Below are 20623 nucleotides of genomic sequence, written 5' to 3'. Positions count from 1 at the left end.
TAACATCTTTAGATAAACCAAGTAAATAGACATTCATTTGAACTTGAGCTGAATGAAGATCCGCAAGAGAAATTATTCTCAGAAGTGTTAGCTGAAAAGGATATGTCCAGAGGTCTCAGGTCTGACTTCCTGCTTAAATCAAGAGTTTTACCAGCTGCAGCTCTCCTTAGCTGTGCACTGAAACTCTCAAAGGACAGATTCTCCACAGTCTTCCAATTCTGCATTATCCTGTGCCCATTAAATAAAGAGGCTTTTTCTAGTGTTCAAAATTGTTCAGTCTCTGGCTCTCTTCTCATAGATCTGTCACTGTTGAGAAGATTTTGGTTTTCACTTTACAATTTCCTCTCAAGTAGTTTTAGACTGCAGTTACATCTCCCCTTAGTCTCTAAAACCACATTAACCATATTTTTGTGGTCAGAAAGTCAAAGCTAATACAGTTTCATACTATCAAGGAAGTTCATGCAATTTTATACTACAAAGACTAATTGGTTCTACATTTAGGGGCTGAGATTTTCTTAACATGGATTGGATTCTTGTCTTGTCTGGATTCTCTAACTTTTCAAAAAAAATAGTGCACTGGAACTAGAACATTTTCACCTGCAGAATCTAAAGATTTCTTAGATTGTGTGCACAAACTAACTTCCTCTCCTACTAAAAACCTCCTATGGGAGCATGAGTTTGTGATCAGGATTTCTGCACTAATTTTGATGATATTTGCCGACATTTCATTTCAGACTTGAAGCTTATGGGGCTCTCACCTTAGGAGCATCTAGTTCTGTCAGAATTATGTTAGAAAGGTTCTAGATCATACAAGCAGACAAAAACCTTTCAGTTTGGTGTTGCCTCAACAGAAGCTCTTGCTGGTGAGCATACCAAGGCTGTCAACTGCACAACTGTGTCATGACAATGAGTGCAGGGGAGCCATGAAAACTGCCAGAGCTTTGCAAAAGCAGAACTCCTGTTTCTAACTCCTTTCTAACTTCCCTTTCTCCTTCTTTCTAACTCCTGTTTCTAGTTTTCCTTTCTCTTAAGGTTTCAAGAAAAGTTCCCATGTCTTACAGCATGTTTACCGCTTTGTGGATAGTGGATGGTGGCTACACATTTATTTCAGTTCATGTGAGTGGCACATAGCTGCTGGCTAAATTTGTCTCCATGTGTTGTCACAATCTCATCAGCACTCATTCCTTTCTGTTTCATGTATCACCTCAGCTCTCTGCTGTAAATTTGTCCTATCTTAGGACAACTCTGCAAAAAGTGATTATCCTTCACTGGTGCCCTTGCACTTGAGTGCTTCAAAACTGGCATCTAGCCAAGATCATGTAATCTCCAAATGTCACTGGACTTTCACTTCTATGCTAATCCAGCAGCTCACATTTGAAGACACATTTTAATGAAAACCAAATATGTTTTAGTGAAGCTCAAATTTTTGTTCTGTCCTAGAGAACAATCACAATAAATTCTGCATCTTGCAATATGCTGGGAGTCGGGTGGCTGGTTGGTTAATCACAGCTTAGCCTCACCGGGGCCTCACAGCTTCAACCAGGACTTCCCAGTCCACAGCCAAAGCTCCTGGTGCCAGAACGGACAGCAAATCTCCAAATTCCCTCCCTTTACTGTGTGACAAGTGCTCCCCCACTTTTCGAGTGGGATGACACTAAATATATTGCTAAGTGAAGAAATGTGGGTATTTTGCAGAGGCATGGAGAACATGCTGGGGCCTTTCTTTTATCTCAAGTCAGAAGAAGCTAACCTAGCAAGGAGAATCTAAAATAAATATTTTTAATATTTAACTAAGCTTATCAAGAATAGTGGATTGGGCAAACAATAAGGTGCACATCTAATACTGCCTTATTATTACAAAATCCCTAATACTTCGTCATAAAAATGGCAAAGATAAATGGAAAATATAAAGCTATATGTAAATATAAAATTTGATTATATAAAATAAAAAACACACTTAAGCCATATATAAATATAAAATATATTTTATTACAAAAATATAAGATAAAAATAATTATAAAATATAGGTAACATAATAGGTAAATATAATAAAAATCGAATTATATCATAAAAGTGAGACCATTTAGGTAGAAAAAAGTATTTACATTTTATTATTGAATATTTTCTGAAAAAATCATTATGTGTGCATTTGTCATGTAAGAACTGTGAATTCTGTTTTATGTTCATCAAGAACAAAAAAAAAGATAATTGTTTATTATTGTTGGTCAATAACTGCACACGTGGCAGGGAATTCTGAGATTTTTTTGACAGGCTACTAAAAAAACAAGTGTGTGCACAACTTTTGGTCAAAATCATGTATTTAGAAATACTAACAATACATTTTTTTATTATTGGAGTGAATTATTAAATCATATAGAGTTCAAATTTATATATATTATTCAAATATCTATATAGCAAACTTCTGAAAAATTTCCTAGGGCAAAAATGAGCACAAAGGGCTGACAGAAAGAGTCAGGCTGGAGCAGGACACTCATAAGATGAGCAGCCTGCAGCTGTTCACTTACTTGATAGCAAACTGGAGAGCTTTTCATTTTTTTAGCATCAGCATTTTCCCAGTGCTCTATTACAGCAGAAAATTATCAGCTGCTTTAACAGGTCCTTTAAATTATTAATCCAGTGCACTGTTTTCTTTGCAAAGTGATACAATTAGAGTATGCAAAGGTTTGATTTTAGATCTTGTTTGGCATAGTGGAACATGGCCAGAAAGATCCCTTTGCATTACAGAGGGCAGAGCTGATTATGTTCTGCTACACACACTGAAATACTCTAAGTCAAAGTTTAAGTGAATTATTTAATATCAAATGTCTAAGGCTAAAGAACTCAATTCTTCAGTTCTCCATGCATGATGAATTTCCTTCTGCCGTTGGAAAGACTTTTCACAGATGCAGAGATTTGTCCGTGAATTTTTCGATGGCTGTGGTGGGTCACTGCAGCAAGCACTGTTTGCAGGGAACTGTGGAGGATGTAATATGAGTTTACTGCTGAGTCAGACATTTTGAAATGTGTAATCCAACAATTGCACAAGTAGCCTTTATTCTAAAATAAGTATTTTTTAAAGGAACACTGGCTGAAATCCTCAACAAAATGGAACTCTGATTATTATTTTGAGGAATAAGTGATAAGTGACTGCTGTGGTCTTTAAAGTAGGAGGCAATCTGTGAAGTGCTTGGTGGAAACAGGTTTTACTAAGTCTCTAGCTGTGCCTCTGGGAGTGGCACAGAACTACCAGCAGCCAGCTGCATTTTATGTAGCGCTGCTGAGAACAGTGTGTGAATATTTGTATAAACAGTTTGTCCTTGTTATTTTACCGAGGGGAAAAAAACTGTGCAGTTTCCAACTGTGTCTAAATTTGAGCCTTCCTGTATCTTGAAGAGTAATCACGTTTTTGAGTTAAGTAAGCAGGAAGTGGCTTCTAATCACTGAGCAATCGGGGGAGGACCTGTGCTCTAGTAATGTGCTTGGGGTTTGCTGAGCCATAGCTCTGGGAAATGCAGGGATACTGGGATAACTGCTCCTCTGAAGCATTATCTGTGAGACCATGCGATAGCAAGAATTAACTACAAAGAACTTAAACCCCTTTATATTCACCTATAGTGCAACAAATTTCTCAAATTCACTGTTGCATTTTGTTACAGAGGATGAGGGAGAAAACAGAAACCACCGAGTGTTCTGTGACTGTGTTCATTACATACACATGAACATGTTAAGGATAATTAAATATCTTCTGCTACTCCTGCAGCTCCATCATGGAGGCAACCCCGCTGATATGCTTGTTCCTTAACAGTTAAGGGCACAGAAGGATATTTCACACTGATACAGAGCAGATTTGGAAGAAAATCCCTGGAGTGAGTAGGATAATTCAGCAGTAATTCAAAAGTCCAGACCAGGCTCCAGTTTTTCTGTTTTAGAAAAGCATTGCTATGTTTTCCTTCCGTATTTTTTCAGACTTTACTTTGCTGACTTGGATTTTTTGTTTTGTTTTGTTTTGTCACAGGAGTTCTTTTTTTTGTTTGTTTTCTCTGTGTGTGTATGTAAGACTGCTTTCAAAGGTTGCAATGAAATGACAAAGCATAAGAACCACAGCAGCCTCTGTCTCAGTCTTGAGAAAGCATCTAAAAACCCATAAAGATAATATATCCTCTTCCCCAAGCTTTGTGTTCCCCTGGAAAAGTTCCATATCCCCCCCCTTCTAAAGAAAAAAACAAATCTTTCTACATATTTTTGATCCATTTGGTTTGGGTCTTTAGTAGGGAATATCGTGCAAATGACAAAAAAACCCAGTGAGAACAGAGAAACTGCTGGTGGTGCTGGACAGAGGACTCTGGGCAGCAAAGGGCTGAGTGGCTGCTGGTCAGAGGGAGGGTAAGGAGGCATGATCACATGCACCTTGTCACATTTACTGACAGCAGCAGCTCCACTAAGCAGCATTCTGCAAACTGAAAGGTCAGCGTCCCTCAGGGGTAACAGCAAATCACAACTGGGAGGTCCCTTTACAGCTGGAAATGGGTTGGGGGGTTTGGTGTTTTGAAGTGGGGTTTTGGGGAGGTTGTTTCTTGTTTCACCAAATCATAGCATCTACATTGCTGATACATTGCAGCAGAAGGAAAATTCACGGGCATAGTAATGAAAAGTCGTTCAATTCAAATTGGTAACTTAAAGGGGTTAAAAAGTATAGCCTTGCCCTCTCAATTATCTGTTACTCTTTGAGAAAGTTTCAAAACTTCAGTCCAGTGAGAATTAAAAGACCAAATTCAGAAATTGTTACCTAAAACACAAAAATAAAATGTTCTTAAACAATCTATTCAAAAAAAGGCATTATACCAAGCTTACCTGTCAATAGTTATAATATCATGAAAGTTTCAGAAGTATTTTGAAGACAAACACAAATATACATTTTTCATTCAAGAAACAGATTGATAAGAAATTAAATTTTCACAGAAAGTATCTATATTTTCAAGGAATTTCTAATTACTTTACTGGCTTCCATGGTACAAATCTGCAAAAATGCAAAGAAATTAGAAGTGAGATGACACTAAGTACTAGCCCATATTACTTTAAATCCAGTTTCTATACAGCTAGAACATTGAAACTTTCCAGAAATTATACATACACATCATTTAAACACAGTTCAATAATTTCTTTCATGGTGTTTGTATTAACACAATGCAGCAGTCCCTCAAAATAAACACATCAGGGCAACTGTGTTTCTCTAAGTAAAAGCCATGTAGCCTCTCTCAAAAATACTTAAAGACCTAAACATGAAATTATATTGCTACAGAAGATGCAGCCCCTGCTTCGGTGAAGCAGTAGTATGAAAAATTAAGACGAGTAGCATTTGAAATTACAACTTTCACAAAGCATAGAATTACATAGAATATTCACTATGCCAACTAGAAAATAACTAATAAGAAGAATCAGCCAGAGATGTTGTTTAGTCCATTAAAGGAAATTCCCCCAATGTGTTCCTTTTTAGAAAGCAATCTCCAACAGTTGTTTTGCAGAACCAGCAAAAAGAATTTTAGAAGCAGCATTCACTAATAAAGAAAAACGCCACCAAGGCAACAGATAATCTCTGTGGGAAGTGGAAGTCCTTGACTTTGTTTACAGCCTCCAAGAATCAAGGTCATTATGTAGAGTGTATTCAACATTTATAAAGATTTTTAAGTATTTCTGAAAATGTGGATGGAAGCCAGCCATTAATGAATGTCTATGGACATCAGCCATGTCCGTGACAGTGGCCATGACTATGTTACTCAGACTTACAATAATCCACTTAAGTTTTGAAAGAGTGAGGTGGAAGTGTTTTCTGACTGAAAAATGTGCAGTGGTGTTTTATTTCAGTGACAGCAATGAACCAGCAAGAGATGACATAAATATGTCTATGAAATAGGGGCATTCTGACAATTCTTGGGTACCAACTTCTACAGTCAGAGGCATGTGCTTGTGCTCAAGGGCAAACACAAATAAACTTTTTAACTTGTCTCTGTTAATCCTTACACCTCTTTCTTATAAATAAATCTGAAACTCAGGTGTTGGATGTGAAGGTTTATTAAGATAAAAAAGTAAAAAGTAGAAAAAGATGAAGAAAAATGGGGGAAAATAAAAATATATAATTTGCACGAGAAAAGTAAGCCAAGAAAGTAGAAGGTGTCTCGACATTTTGGAAGCCACTTGCCAAAAAGAGGTGTAGCAGGAACATGTTCTAGGCAGGGTTTCCATGCTACAAAATGTTCCAAATGGAGCAACACAATGGTTTTCAGTTTTTATAAAAATACCTGATGAGTTTGCCAAAAGGAAACTGTCAACAGATTGGACTAATACCAATAAACCTTGACATAGAAAAGGTGAAATCAGCTCAAATGGAGACTTGTCTTGCTAGAATTATATTGTACTTGAGATAAATCGATGATAGCTTGAGAGGCTGCCCACAGCCATTTCTGTCAATGTTGTTCTGAGAAACCAGATTGCCTTGTTTTTTTCTCTAACAAGCAGAGTCAGAAATCACACTTCATTCCTACAGGATATTGACTCGCTCCTATTAATGATTGATTTGCCCATGGGCAATGAAGGCACCTGCTTAGAAAAGAGAAAAAAGACCCAAACATCTGCACTTCTCCCCTGCCATGGTTTATGGCAACTGCAGCTTTACAAAGGTGTCTCTCTGGTGAGTGGGCTGGTGCACAGTGTTGGAGAGAGGGGAAGAGGAGCTCCCTCCACCGCCAGGCATCAGACACCATCCTTTATTTCCCTGTCTCCTGGGAGTGAGCAGTAGCAGCAAGTCCAGCCTGACACATTTTCCCACCACCTTCCTTTTCCCTCCTTGTAGGAGGAGCTGCTCAGCCCCAGCCAACCTCTCATCCCAGGTCTATTTCTTGAAGAAGCAAAATTCAGTATTAGTTCCAAGGCTTGTTCTGTCTTTAGTGCTTATATTCAAGGAGGGATATCTGTGCCAGGTAAAGCTTGAATCTAGGAAGACACTGAGACACAACATGAAGAAAAAATGTGACTCCAAAACAAATAAAGATTAATCCTATGGTTCCATTTCATTTCCTATGAAATGTTTTATAGAACATACAATAGGGAAGATGTAGCACAACATGAGATGAGCACACTGTAATCTTGTTTTCTCTGAAATCTCTCCTAGAGGATTGCATTACACTTACCTGTCTAAGGGTAGCTTCAGACTTTTAATTTAATTTCAGGTTCCCATTAGAAGACATAACTCTTCTCTTCTTTGGGAGACTACTTTTAAACTCACCCTAACATAAAACTTTGTTTATAAATGTATTTGTTATAGATGTGGTTTTGTGTGTCTGTTTCAGTACTTTTCCAAACAAATGAAAAAACTTGGCTAGGAAGAGATTTCACTAGTTCCTTCCCAATCTGCATATAGAATTTGCTTTCCCATCTTTTTCTATCTTTTTATGAACTGTGTGATTTTACATTAACAGTATTTTTATGTTAGAGCTTCAGTCATATATGTTATAAAGTCCAGTAAAAAATTACTTCAGCCTTAAGAAATACTAATAAACACCTTTTTTGGCTTTGCTTTAAATCTCACATCTTAGGCAAAAAAAGAGGCAAAATGGGGGGAGAAAAAGGATTTGTGGGAGAAAGGGAGAGAGACAAACTTTATCAGTTTGGGGATGGGAGCTATATTGGTGGGCTGTGGCTTGAGGTGTGATCATGTATTTGTGCCATATTATTGAAACATAGACCCTGGAAGTCCTTAAGAGGAGCTGCATGGTGTACCTTACAAGAATTTAGTTATACATAACCTTTGTCCTTATCACTGTCCCTGACTGGGAGGGCCCCACACTGAGTACATCTGAACAAACCGCCAGGGAGGATGTGGAGAACCCACAACCAGAATGATGCTAAAATCTTAAATTCTGCTGCTAGTGCTGCATTGGAGCTCTCTAGTGGAATACATGCTGCAGAGCTGGCTTCTCTTATTTTGGCTGCCTAACAAACCACACCAAAATATGGGACTTGACTGTTATTCTGAGGTCCTGTGAAGCGGTGTACAAACAAAGAAGTTAACACATTTCCTAGTATTCTTTTTTTAATATCTAGAATGAGTTTAGTTTACTCTAAACTCTTTGAATTCCTCAACAGCATCATCTGGCAGAGGAGTAATTCTTCTGTGATTAAGGGTAGGGTTTCTGGACTGCCAGCACATCATGTAATTTGGCTCACATTTGAGAATTTTCTCTATCTGAACACAGATAAAAATCAAAACCACAGGACGAGACCGAGCTTGATTCTCTGTTAGCCATATATTTTTACTGGTTACTTAAATGTTCAAGTCATTTGAATAGATATGCCTACCTATTGAATGGTCCAGCAGAAGTGAGATAGGACTGCTGTGATTTGAGTAACTGAGATAAACAGGAGGTGACCAGCACTCTCTGTTATCCATTCATGGATACTGTAATCTAAAACTCTTATCTTTTCTTGTGCTCCCTCTTCTTAAGGGAAACTCACCTAAGTGGGGCTGCTGAGAGAGTCACAGCCTGCAGAGGGTGAGCTGACTCATCCCCTATCTTATTTCCTTTTTACACTGCTATTCAGCCTCATGTTGCTCAGAAGCACCTTTTCAGTCCCTCATTTCAGATCCAGTATCAGTACAGGGCTTCAGGAAGACCCTTGTCCAGTCCTGCTTTATCTTTGGATCCCTCCACTTCCTGATCTAACGTCATGAAATTAAGGGGGAATAGCTGAGGAAAATATATACAAAGGGAAGTAATGCATATAAAATTAGAACAAGTGATATGTGGATTTCTACTGCATCTAAGCACTCGTGAAGAAACAATACAGCAAAAGGTTCTGGTTTGTGGGAGCAGCTGAGGCTGAATAGAAAAGATGTACAGCAGTCTATAAACATTGCCAGTGGAGTTACTGAAAGCTTTTTTTGAAGGAAGGCATGCATTCATGCTTATAAATGTCTTGCTGATCAGTTAGTTGTCATCAGTGTAAGGAATCAGCTCCTACATTCCCTGAGTTATTAGGGACCCTGACACACATCACTAACCATGCTTTCGTGCCTGGTGTTTCCACAGAACTTAAATGCACCAAGTGAGTATCAGGATTTTTCTGTGTAGAGCTGAGCAGAAATGCAGCACAAGTCAGTCCATAACTGGAAAATCTATTGCTGAACTATGAATATAATTTCTGACTGCCTAACACATGACATAGGACTTCCCTGAAATCTTGTTTGAACAGCTCCACTCTTGCAAAACTCCCTCTTTGGCGTCTTTGTAATTATCAATCAGTGAAACAATAAGAGATGGAGGGGAAGGAAGATCAGGAACAATAAAATAAGCCTAAATATGAGGAGGTTTCAGCCCAAGACCTGTGTTTTTTATCACCACAGAAGCAATGTTCTAGTTTTTAATAAGTGTTCAACAGAAGAAGGAAACAGGCAGTAGTTAAAGTACATTAAAGTAGTTAAACAATTTCCTCACCCTTAACAGCTGTTTTCAAGTCTTCAGTGCATCCATAAAAAATCAAAACATCCTAGGAATTTCTGAAATAAAGATCCATTCACATCTCTTAAGTTAATAAGGCTCACACAAATTTATATGTTTCTCTTGTGGAAAGCACACAAAGGATGTGTGCTTCCTTTGTGTGCTTTCTAATGTTGAAAACACACAAAGGATGAGTTTCAGATCACCTACTCTGGTGACAGTGAGAAACCTGAAGAACAACTAAGAATCTTGGGATGAATTAAGAAAATCCCAGTATTCACAGTCCAGCATGAAGTCACCCTGAATGTGGTCAGGTTCAGATTTATATTTTATGCTATAAGGTCCTTCAAAAAAATCTTGATCAAAGCAGCCATGAATATTTCTCATAGATATAATTCTCATCCTCAATCAGACTTATAAGGTGAGTTTAACTCTCCATAAATAGGGCAGAACATCCTTATTCTGGTTTTACCAGTTGTCCAGTACTAGATATGAAGAAAAAATATGTACATTCTTGAGTACCTATCCACTGCAGTGAACTGAACCACTAGCCTACAGAGCCATCTTACTTTATGATCTCCCTCTTAACATTTTCTTGTTGGTGGTAGTCTAAGTTAAATTTCACACTCATGACCTCTTTGGAGAGTTGAGGCACTCTCCTGGAAGTGACAGGCTCCTACTACTGACAGCATCAAGAACCTTGCTGCCCAACTTGAGCACTCTGACTTAACCCACAGGTCCAGGTCAGCCCCAAAACACACTGGAGTGGCTAATCCAGGTGGTCAGAGTAATTCTGAATGGTCATTTTGAATCTGGATGAAATCAGAAACTATACTGAAGTAAATAGGAATTCCTCTGGACTAAATTATTGTGCAGCTTTTTTTTTTTTTTTTTTTTTTTTTTTTAATACTGTTTTGTATACTGAGAACTCCCCTTTTAGTCCTGGAATCCTGTCAAAAATATGAAGCGTCAGGTACTTGGAGGCTCTAGAAAAAATCCTTAGCCTAAACAAAGTTTCTCAAATCCTTGTAATTCTCTTTGAAGTGAGTAAAGAGTTATGTTCTAATCTGGCCTACATTTAGGCATATGGTACAATATTTCAGTGTATCATTCAGGAAGGAAAGGCGAACAATCCTTGTAGATAGCCAAAAAGACTATTTGAGGAAGAAGTCACTGAGATAACTAAATTTTGTAAAAGCATGCTGGATTCACGTGAATGAGAAAACAAAATGAAATGTAATAATACATAGGACTTTAAAAGCTTCAAAAGTTTCATTCTGTCTCTCTGCATTAAATATGCTGTATTTAGTTTGCCACAACAATGTCTGATATGTGACTATTATGGTTATGATTTCCATAGCCTTCATATAAAATATCTTACAGTGCTCAAGACGTTACAATTAGGTTTTCATAAGATTTAATATAAAAATTCCCTTAAATTATGGTCTTTTTTTCCTGGCCTGAGCATTTGACTTCCATTGCCTTGAAAATGCATGTTTGGTATTTTTATTATTGAGCACTTTCACACTTCATTTCCTTGTTAGTTTTTCTTCCAATCTTAAAAAAAATCAGTTGTGGGTTCGGTTTTTTTCACTATGATTATTATTTGCATAAGCTCATTATTGTCTAATGCCTAATGTAACTTCTCTTTGCTTTGTTACTTAAACACCATAACCCTTTGCATATTCTTATCAATTAATAATGGAAAAACACATCTAAACTGTCAAAACTATTAGAAATAAAAAAAAATTATGGACATACTTTTAAATTGCCTGTCTTACACTGGATAAATACTTTAAGAAATTCTATGTATTTCTTGCAAAAATTAGATCATAACCGAGGTCAGTTGCCCCTTACATTCAGCTGGTATTTATTTACCAAGTGATAATGTGAATATACACAACATTTTTGTCTAGAATGCACCTGACATTTTCAATCAGAAAATGTGTAAAATGAGAAAGAAGACTTTTGCCTCCATAATGAGCTTCTGCACTTGTCTCTAAGAGGCTTCTCTAAGAATATGATGAAACCAAGCACCTTCCCTTGTATTATGAAACTCTGCTTGGATTTCAGCCACATAATGTTATTTCTGGGAAGAGTTCTCCTTGGTGATGTTGGCTGGGATATTGTCAGCTATAATTCCTTTCAGGTATGCCTGTTATGACAGATCTGTAATTCTAAGACAGGCATCCTATTCAGAAGATTTCTGTACATCCACTTGCTTCTTGCCCTTAGTACATATGAAGTAATGAGTGTTTCAACATTTTCCTCCTCCTAAAGCCATGTCTCTTTTTTTTCCCTGATATGATTTCCATGTACACCCACACAGACTCAATACAATTCAAAATTCGACCTGTAGGAAAACAGAGGTTTTTCTGTAGTGGATCATAATTCAGTGTAGTCAGATACACAGTAACCAATATTTTTTGCTTATGGAGTTCATTCGTATTTCTTTTTGTGCTAGAGAAAACATTCCTGTTCAAATTTTGTTGGTCTAGCTTTTTAGGTTTGGGTTTGCTTTGGGTTTTTTTCTTTCATTCTGAAAGACATGGGTTCTGAACAAATGTTTTATTATTCAGACTGCTAGATAAAGGAGCAGGTAGAATTTATCTCAGAGATGGATTCCATTCCTAGTTACCAATTGGATATAACATCTGACAAAAAACAGTCCTTGTAAAAGTGATATCTAAATGAATGTTTAAATGATTGAATTATTTGGGTAAAGGGAAATTAAATGTGTTGTCTTGCATGAAGAATAGGGAAAAACCCCAACCACCCAAGTACAAAGGATCTCTTGTCAACACAAAGATGAATGTGGCTGTCACCATAGGGATGTTCCCTGTCTCCCATTGCCCTTGATCACCATTTCAGTTTGTGTTCATAGAGCAACCACTGGACTATTTAAACAAAATAGATGATTTTATCAATAAAATCCCTACAGCTTTTAATTTCTATTACAGCATGCTGGAAATTATCACTGGCTTTAGCCATTATACAACTTTCTATCAATTTTCCAAACTTTGTGGAGTACTCATGAATTTCACATGGACCTTTTGCCCCGCAGGTCTTGGAGTTCAGGAGGATGTCTCATGTGACAGCACCAACCACTGCAGGCAGCCTCCAGTAACCTCTGCAGGCAACTGCCAGTAACAAGCCAGATGTGTTCATGCACTGAAGTCTGGAAAACCTGCTTACTTCAGGATCTTTACACAGTGCTTTCCTAAAACAGGAAGCTGACCTTTGTCTCTTTGAGTCCTTCTGGACATTACTGACATTGTCAGTTGTCCAACAACTCTGAAAAAAATCAGTTCACCCATAGCTACGGCACCAGCTACTTGCATGGGAGAAGGACACTATTAAAATTCTCCCTGGAGAGCTGCTGAATTTAGAACAGTGAAAAAAATCAGGAGGGTTCTGAGGAAAAGGATTTTCTTTTGGTGAGAAACATGATCAGAAGAACTCTTGTGACAATATAAGTGAGACAAAATGATTTTAGTGTTCTTGCTGAAGGTTTTTGGCAGCAAAAGATGAAACCTCTGCACTGCATACTTCAAGTATGACAGAAAACTGAACTGTGGAAGTGTCAATTATTTTTATTGCCTATAAAAATGACTGAAGGTGACTTGTCCAGATATAACCTTGTACACTGTAGGCATCTGCAGACAGTTGCAACTCATGTCAAAATACACATTTCAAGATGGCAACAGCAGTGACAGAATAAAGTTTTATTAACCATTCATGATTTTAATTAGTTATAAATAAGTAGTACACATAGCACAAAAGTGAGCAATAAATTACTACATATACACAAAAACTGCAAAACCTCTCCGTTTTATCATTAAGTTACACATTTGGCATGGAAATCGGTATGTTAGTTCTTGGCCTACCGTATAAACACACAGCAGTATGTTTTGGATAAAGGGATAGGGTGAACTGGAAGAGAGAAAGGAAGGATGAATTAAAGAAAGAGAGAAAAGGAGAGAGAGAGAAAGAGAAAATTTGCCATGTAAGGGGTGTGAATTCTATTTAATTTTCATTGAGAACCAAAAAAATAATTGGTTTATTATTGTTTGTCAAGTACACATGTGGTAGAGAATTATAAGATTTGTTTCACAGGATACTGAGTGTGCAATATTGTTGTTTAAAATCATGTATTTAGAAATACTTATAGCACATTTTTCATTATTGAAGCGAATGAGAAAGCATATATAGAATTCAAATTTATATACGCCTTTTCTGAGTTGAGGTGATTTACAGTTTACATGACACACAAACATAAACCTTCCACAGTGCAGCTTGGGGCCATTTTCTCTTGTTCTGACACTTTTTACTTGGGACAAGAGACCAACTTCCACTTGTTTGCAACTTCCTTTGAGGCAGCTGTATGGACTGACTGTGTCCCCCCTGAGCCTCCTTTTCCCCAGAATAATCACCCCCAGCTCCATCAGCTGCTCCTCAGGAGACTTGTGCTCCAGACCCTTCCCCAGTCCTGTTGTCTCTGGCAAGACAACTTTATGATTTACCCTTACTGTGAAAGAACGTATTTCCCAAGATGATGATACAGGGAGGATGCTGAGCAGGTGACTGATCAGAGCCTTGAGCAAAAAATGCTGGTTCTAGATACAGGCTACAGACAGACCAATAATTTCAACAGATTGCCATCATTGCCTGTTCTCTTCTGAACACAGGACCTTCCAGGTGTTAACCTTGAGGATTCTCCACAAGCCAGAAAAGAATAATAAACTGATGGGAAAAATAGGAAAATAGGCTGCTCTGCTTTTCCCTTGACAGTACTTAGGGTTTCAGAAGGAGTGGAAGGGAGGTGCCAGCTGCCCACAGAACACTGAAGAGCGCTTTGCTGAATAGTTATTGTGTTGCTGATTCACATGGGTATTGCCTTCCACACACATGGATCAGGATAGATGGTACTGTAAAATAAGCAGGATGCTGCAGCCATCTGAACAGAAGTGCCATGACAACTCCAGAACGTGTGACTCACACCTATAGGAATTGAGAACAATTATCACAGTCCAGCTCAAGTCTATTAATAAACTGTCACTCTTCAAACCAGAGAGGTTGTAAACAATCTGCCTTTAGTCGTGCCAATTTTGTCTGACCAAGTGTATGAATTGTTCAGAGAATGTCATAAACACATAAAATTCTTTATTGGGACTGTCCTAAGACATACAAGCACAGAGAATCTGGTTCCAGGAAAACTGCCAGGCATTCTTGAATTTACTAATATAGCTGATGCCTATAAATTCAAAGTATAACTGAGGTCAGGAGGCAAATACAGAGTAAGAAGATGTGTTTCTCTCTGTCACGTGCCACAAGATTATCCATGAGAGCAGGTCATGTGGAAAAGCAGCATGCATTGCTAACCATGCCTAGGAAGGGTTTAACTGTAAAGTGGAAATCTGAACAGAATATGAGATTGAATACATACATATGAGAAGTTTGATCACAAACACAGGAGTCCAGCCCTGAGGAATCTGTGCTTCAGAGAGATTTAAAAACTGAGCAGGTACAAATGAAATACAAGACCAAAGCAGAGCACCACACTGAAGCACGAGTCATGACTGCTTAGCCAGCAGGACTGTGACAGGGATGTGAGCTGGAATCACACAGGGCAGTGCCTGGCATCTGACCAGCAGCTCAACCCCAGAGGGGACTTTTCCTCAGGGTGACTCTGGAGCAGCAGAGGGCACGCAGATAAATAGCCTGACAGAGGTGGGTGAGGTATCAGTAACACAGCTTGCCAGCCGCACAGCACGTTAAAATACAAGACAGGCACTGCAGTCACTTCTAAAGGAAATGTCACCCTGCATCCCACAAAAGTGCTACCACAACTGATTTAGTAATAAATACAAAAACAAAACATCAAGTGCCAGAATAAACAAAATGTTTCAGACATTTGATGCTACAGTATGGGCTGCTTAACGTAATCCTAGAGTGTCCTAAACAGCTGCAGCCTTACCTTGCAGTAATGAGAAAATTACTCGAACAAGAAAATACAAGAACAGACATTGTACAAAAACCTGGCAGATTCTGCTCCACACTTCAGTTAGAGAAAGACTCAGATAAAGATAACTTTGAGACATGAAAAATGCTAGAAAGTGAAGAAATTAAAGAGACATTTTCAAAAAATATCTGTAGCTGCCAAGAAAACAAGATATCAAAAGACTAGAAAGTAAGCTTTCGTAAATTTGTAACTTGGAGAATAAAACAGGAGGGATGTTTAACTCTGGAAAAGATTGTCTGATTTCGAGAAGCAAAAACATCATCTCTGAAGGCATAGACTAATATGCTGTCTGAAGGCATGGTAGTGTTCCCCATCTCAACATGCCATTCTATAAATACCCAATTACATTCCTTTTTAACCCTTTGTTGAAGCCGTAGACTCACTCCTGTCTGTGATTTCTTGAGGAGCAGCACTTAGACACTACTTCTCTTTCCTTTGCACCTAAGTCCTGACCTCAATTCTTATGAGACCTGAGGTGTCAGAGGTTTATATTTTTCCCATTAACTTATTGAATGTGGGTGGAGTTATTAACATATGTGCTTAGGATCTCCCTTCCCATATACTAAGGGAGCTTGATCTGTGCTCAATCCATTCAGGAGAGTAATAAAAACATTTTTGTTGTTGTTTTTCCTTCCCTATCTAAGAACAGAACATTTTGGGGTGGAGGCCAACCTAGCTCAGGAAGAAATGCTCAGTTGTTTAAAATTTCTCTAAGGGGAGTGGGAGATTAGATGAATGAGATAATTTCCCTTTTCCCTTGAATTCTTCCCAGGACAATGCATACTTTTCTAGAGGAAATGTCAACTAGGGTTGTATTAATTAGAATATGGCTTCATAATTAGAATGGAAGAGTAAAAAAACATCATTAGTCCTTAGAATTCCCAAAGAGTAAAAATTCCCAGTATTACCTTCATATGCTGCGTGGCTTGGCATGAGGTATGTCATGCCACCATCTCACAGCATACCATCAAGACAGGAAGCACTTTGGGTATTTAATTAAAGACCTTTAAAAGTTAGGGAGATTTGACCATGGAGGAGGACAATGTATAGGACTAAATCAGAGGCTAAAATGATTACAAACCACAAAGGTAGTAAGAGACAACTTTGCTTCTCTGCAGAAATAACTTTTCTTTCAGAAGTTACATTGAGCAAGAGAGAAGAGCTTTCTGAGAATTATTTGAATATTATAGATTACTAGGAAATCTCTCTCTTCTGCCTTACCATATTTAGGTGCCATTCTCTATCCTTTTAAATACTTAAGTTTAACATATGGTTACAATGAAGTGAATCTTTTAAAAAGGTAACATTTTTTAAAATTTGTTTTAAAAATAATCTCTAAAAAACTATCAAAATAAGGATCTTATTTAGTTATTATGTCCTGGAGTGTGAGTGAAAGAACAAACATAATGCAGCAGATGTCAACCAGCTTCCATAAGTATGCAATATAAGAATCCATGCAGAATAAAACAGATCTCTTCAGATGAAGTGCATTAGCTCAGCAGCAGAACAAGCTCTTCTACAGTCATTTCCATAGGTATTGTGGCAATATGGAAACAGCTCCTATGGAAATTTTGTGGACACCCTCCACATAGGACAGTTTGATTCAGCTGACATCCTGGAAATCACTCCAAGCTCTGAAACTACACAGGTACATCTTTGTCAGCATTCAGAAATCAGATTTTATCCAGCCACTACACAGTGTCAGTACAGAGCTGCATGCACTCTGATGAGGGGACCACAGTCACAAGTTTTCTTAGCTGGAAAATTTCTGCCAAATAAAAGAGAAGGAATGCTAATCTGCTGGGAAAAAAAAAAAATCCTTTTTTTTTTTTTTTTTTTTTTTGTAATTTGTGTTGTATGTTTGTTTGACACTAAAAGCAAAGATTAAAATATTTGTCATATTAAAGTCAAATCAGAATTGTGTTCACTTTTACTTTTTTCATTAATTTCTGGATATTGAGGAACAATGGGACTTAATGAATCAGTATATGGCTCTACTGGGAATAGGAATTGTTCAGAGTGGGATGTTGACAAAATGTTTTCCCATTGTTCTAAGCTCTTTTTTTTTTTTTTTTTTGGTGTACCTTTTGCCTGTTCACCTTGTACTAGAAAATTAATCCTTTTATCAGAGCAAGCATCACCCAGTTCCCCACTAAGACTGCCTTTTCCTTTTTTTCCTTTTCTAGCCCCTGCAAAAAAAAATACCAGGTGCACCTCTTACAGGAGTCAGAAGGAGAGAGTCTTGGACAATCCAGTGGGAAATAAATGAGTTCAAAACCTCAAACCATTTATAATCCACTAACTCCTGACTGTCCTTTTCCATTTTCTTGTGTGAATCAGCAATAAGCCACAAGAAAAATAAACTTACCATAGCAGAGAGATGATTTTTTTAATCTTTGTAGAAAGGTCAGAGCCTGAAATATTTGCTGTTCTTATGTGAGAAGTCAGGTGAAATTGCCAAGCTCAGTGCAGCTCTGTCAAACACATCCCAGGCATCCTGTAAGCACAGACTGGAATAAGAGTATTGGTTCAAGAGACACTGAAGGGTTTGGGGTTTTATAGCTTTGCACTGGATATTGCTTTTTTTTTTTACCCCACTGGTCAGCCAAATATATATATATCAAGTTTCAGACTTTTGGAATGACCAGTTCTTAACGTGAGCACAGCAGCTCAGCCATACATCTACCATCAAAAATTGGCATGGGTTTCCTGCAAACACAGAGAATGCTAGAAGTACTGGCAGAACTCAGTGGGTCTTACCCACACCAATTCCCAGCCAGTGTGTCCCCCAGTGCTCAATGATCTTTTCTCACAAAATGCCACATTCCATTGAATCAGCATAAGCTGCAATTCCAGAACAATGATTGTACTGAAGCCAGAACAGCTCACCTGTGTCATAGCGGGACTAAGTTTTCACAGAAAGGGAAAAATATTGCTGTTTATACCAATACTTGAGGAAAAAAAATGTTTGACAGGATTGAAAACACAGGAACTCTTTATTGTTGTTAAAATATTTGCTTTTGACATCTATAATGCTGTTGCTATCCTTCCTTTTTTTTTTTTAATCTCTGTAAGCAGTAAAAATGAATTACATTCATTTTCAGTCATTCCTTTTATCTTTCTTACAGAAATAAATGGCTTTGCAAATAATTCAGTATCACCACTGTACTAATAAAGAGCTAGGAGCAAAGACTTCCTTTTTACTTCTGCTATTTGACAAGGTTTCCTATAGAGAAGATGACAAATTGGGGGATGAGGTGCCAAAATAACACAAAAATCTTAGCTTTCACTCCAGATTTTCACATTTATCTCCTATAAAGAAAAGGGAAACAGAAAGCTTAGGAAGCAGCATAGTGAATAAAAAGAAATTAATTAATGTTTTATATTTTTATTAATATTGAGAGTAAAAAAAGAAGAAAAACTAAGGCCTTAGTAACTCATAGACAAGCTTCATAAATTAAAGGCAAGGTAAAACTAGTTGAATTTTCTCTCGAAATAGAGAAACTATAGAACTCTCTTTGTTGGGAGGGACCTCCTGCAGTCTCTAGCCCAATCCTCAGCTCAAAGCAGAAAGAAGTTCAAACTGAAATTTTCGTGGGCTTTTCCTTGCTGAATCATGAAGCTTCTTCTGGGTCCATCTTACATCCTTGTGGAAAACCCCCAGGAGGACTAACCCCCATCTGGCACCCTGCCCCGTGCAGGTGACAATCCAGCCTGTGCAGGTCACACAGAGCAGCCCAGCCCTGTGCGGGGACACTGACTCAGCTAAACAAATATTTTGATCCCGTGGCTGTGGCCCAGTGCCAGGGCTCTTCACAGGTCTCAAAAGCTAAAATATTTGTCATTGAGCAGGGATATTTACACGTGGGTAATTATTGAAGCCTGCATGAGTTTGTCAATATTTCAGTGGGTCTTTTCCCCGTTGAAATGTTGCCAGCGTGTAACTGGAAGGTGCATTGCAAGAAATTCAGTAGCCAGACGAAAGAGATGAACAGTTTCCTCTGATTGTAAGAGGCATTGTACTGAAGATTTTTGAAGCTTCCTTTATTTAGAAGCATACTGAAGGATTTGTGTTAGAAGTTCCTAAATTTAGACACATCTATTCTTTCTAAAACTTCCTTCTTTTTCATACACATTACTCTGCTAAATTATATCAGGAAAAAGGCAAAACATTCATTTTAGAGAAAAAGTGGAATAGATTACTAAATTCCAGAAATGTAAATGCAAAGACCTGGAGAGAAAGGAAAAGAAACTTAAAGGTATGAATTTCCTGAGCTATTCCTCTTTCTTTGACTGGGTCATGTTTAGTACTTTCAGATGAAACTGAAAGTGAAAATGAAAACCTAAGTTACTTGAGAACTCTATTAGCAGGACAATCTATATTATTTGCCAAAAAAGTCCCAGATCAGTAAAACTTTAATATAGAATAAAAATTTGCGACTGAAATCTGAAGAGATCTGAAGACATCGCTTGATCACTGCCTTTCAGACAGTCTGAGAGCTCAGACAGCTGCAGAATGCTTTAGTGAACACCCTATATTATCAGCACCACCTAGAGTGAATCACCAGAAACAACTCCAGCCCCAAAACTAATATTCTTTACAAAGCCTAACTTCATTTCAAAGGACCATTTTCCAGACTTACCTTCAAAGATTTCTGTTCCAAATAACGGGGGTTGGAACAATGGAAGAGAAGCAAGATGAGACCATATTTTTATTATTGCACCTAGGAGAGGTCGAGATATCAAAAAAAGCATTTTAGAATCACCTGAACCTTGTAAGAAATTGTCTATTAATTCTTGTTTAATCATCAGCAGATTTTTTCTTAATCAAAACACTGTTAGTGAGGATGAGGAGGAAGAGGAGGAGGATGTCTAAAACAAAACAGAATCCTGCTTACCCTCTAATGAAATAGAAACAGATTGGTGTGGAGTTTTTTCCAGTAAACTCTTAACAGTTTCAGGGTAGAACTGAGTAAATAAAATGGACAATATGTACACTGCATATTTATGAAATAAATGGTTTTATGTTTATGCACATTCTCTTTACAGTCTGCTTGATTTAAACACCTACTTATTTAAAGCCACTTCCTGTACATAATCATAATAACAG

Source organism: Sylvia atricapilla, chromosome 5 (assembly GCF_009819655.1).
Source record: "Sylvia atricapilla isolate bSylAtr1 chromosome 5, bSylAtr1.pri, whole genome shotgun sequence".
Classification (NCBI taxonomy): Eukaryota; Metazoa; Chordata; class Aves; order Passeriformes; family Sylviidae; genus Sylvia; species Sylvia atricapilla.
Note: the sequence above shows the minus strand (reverse complement) of the source record.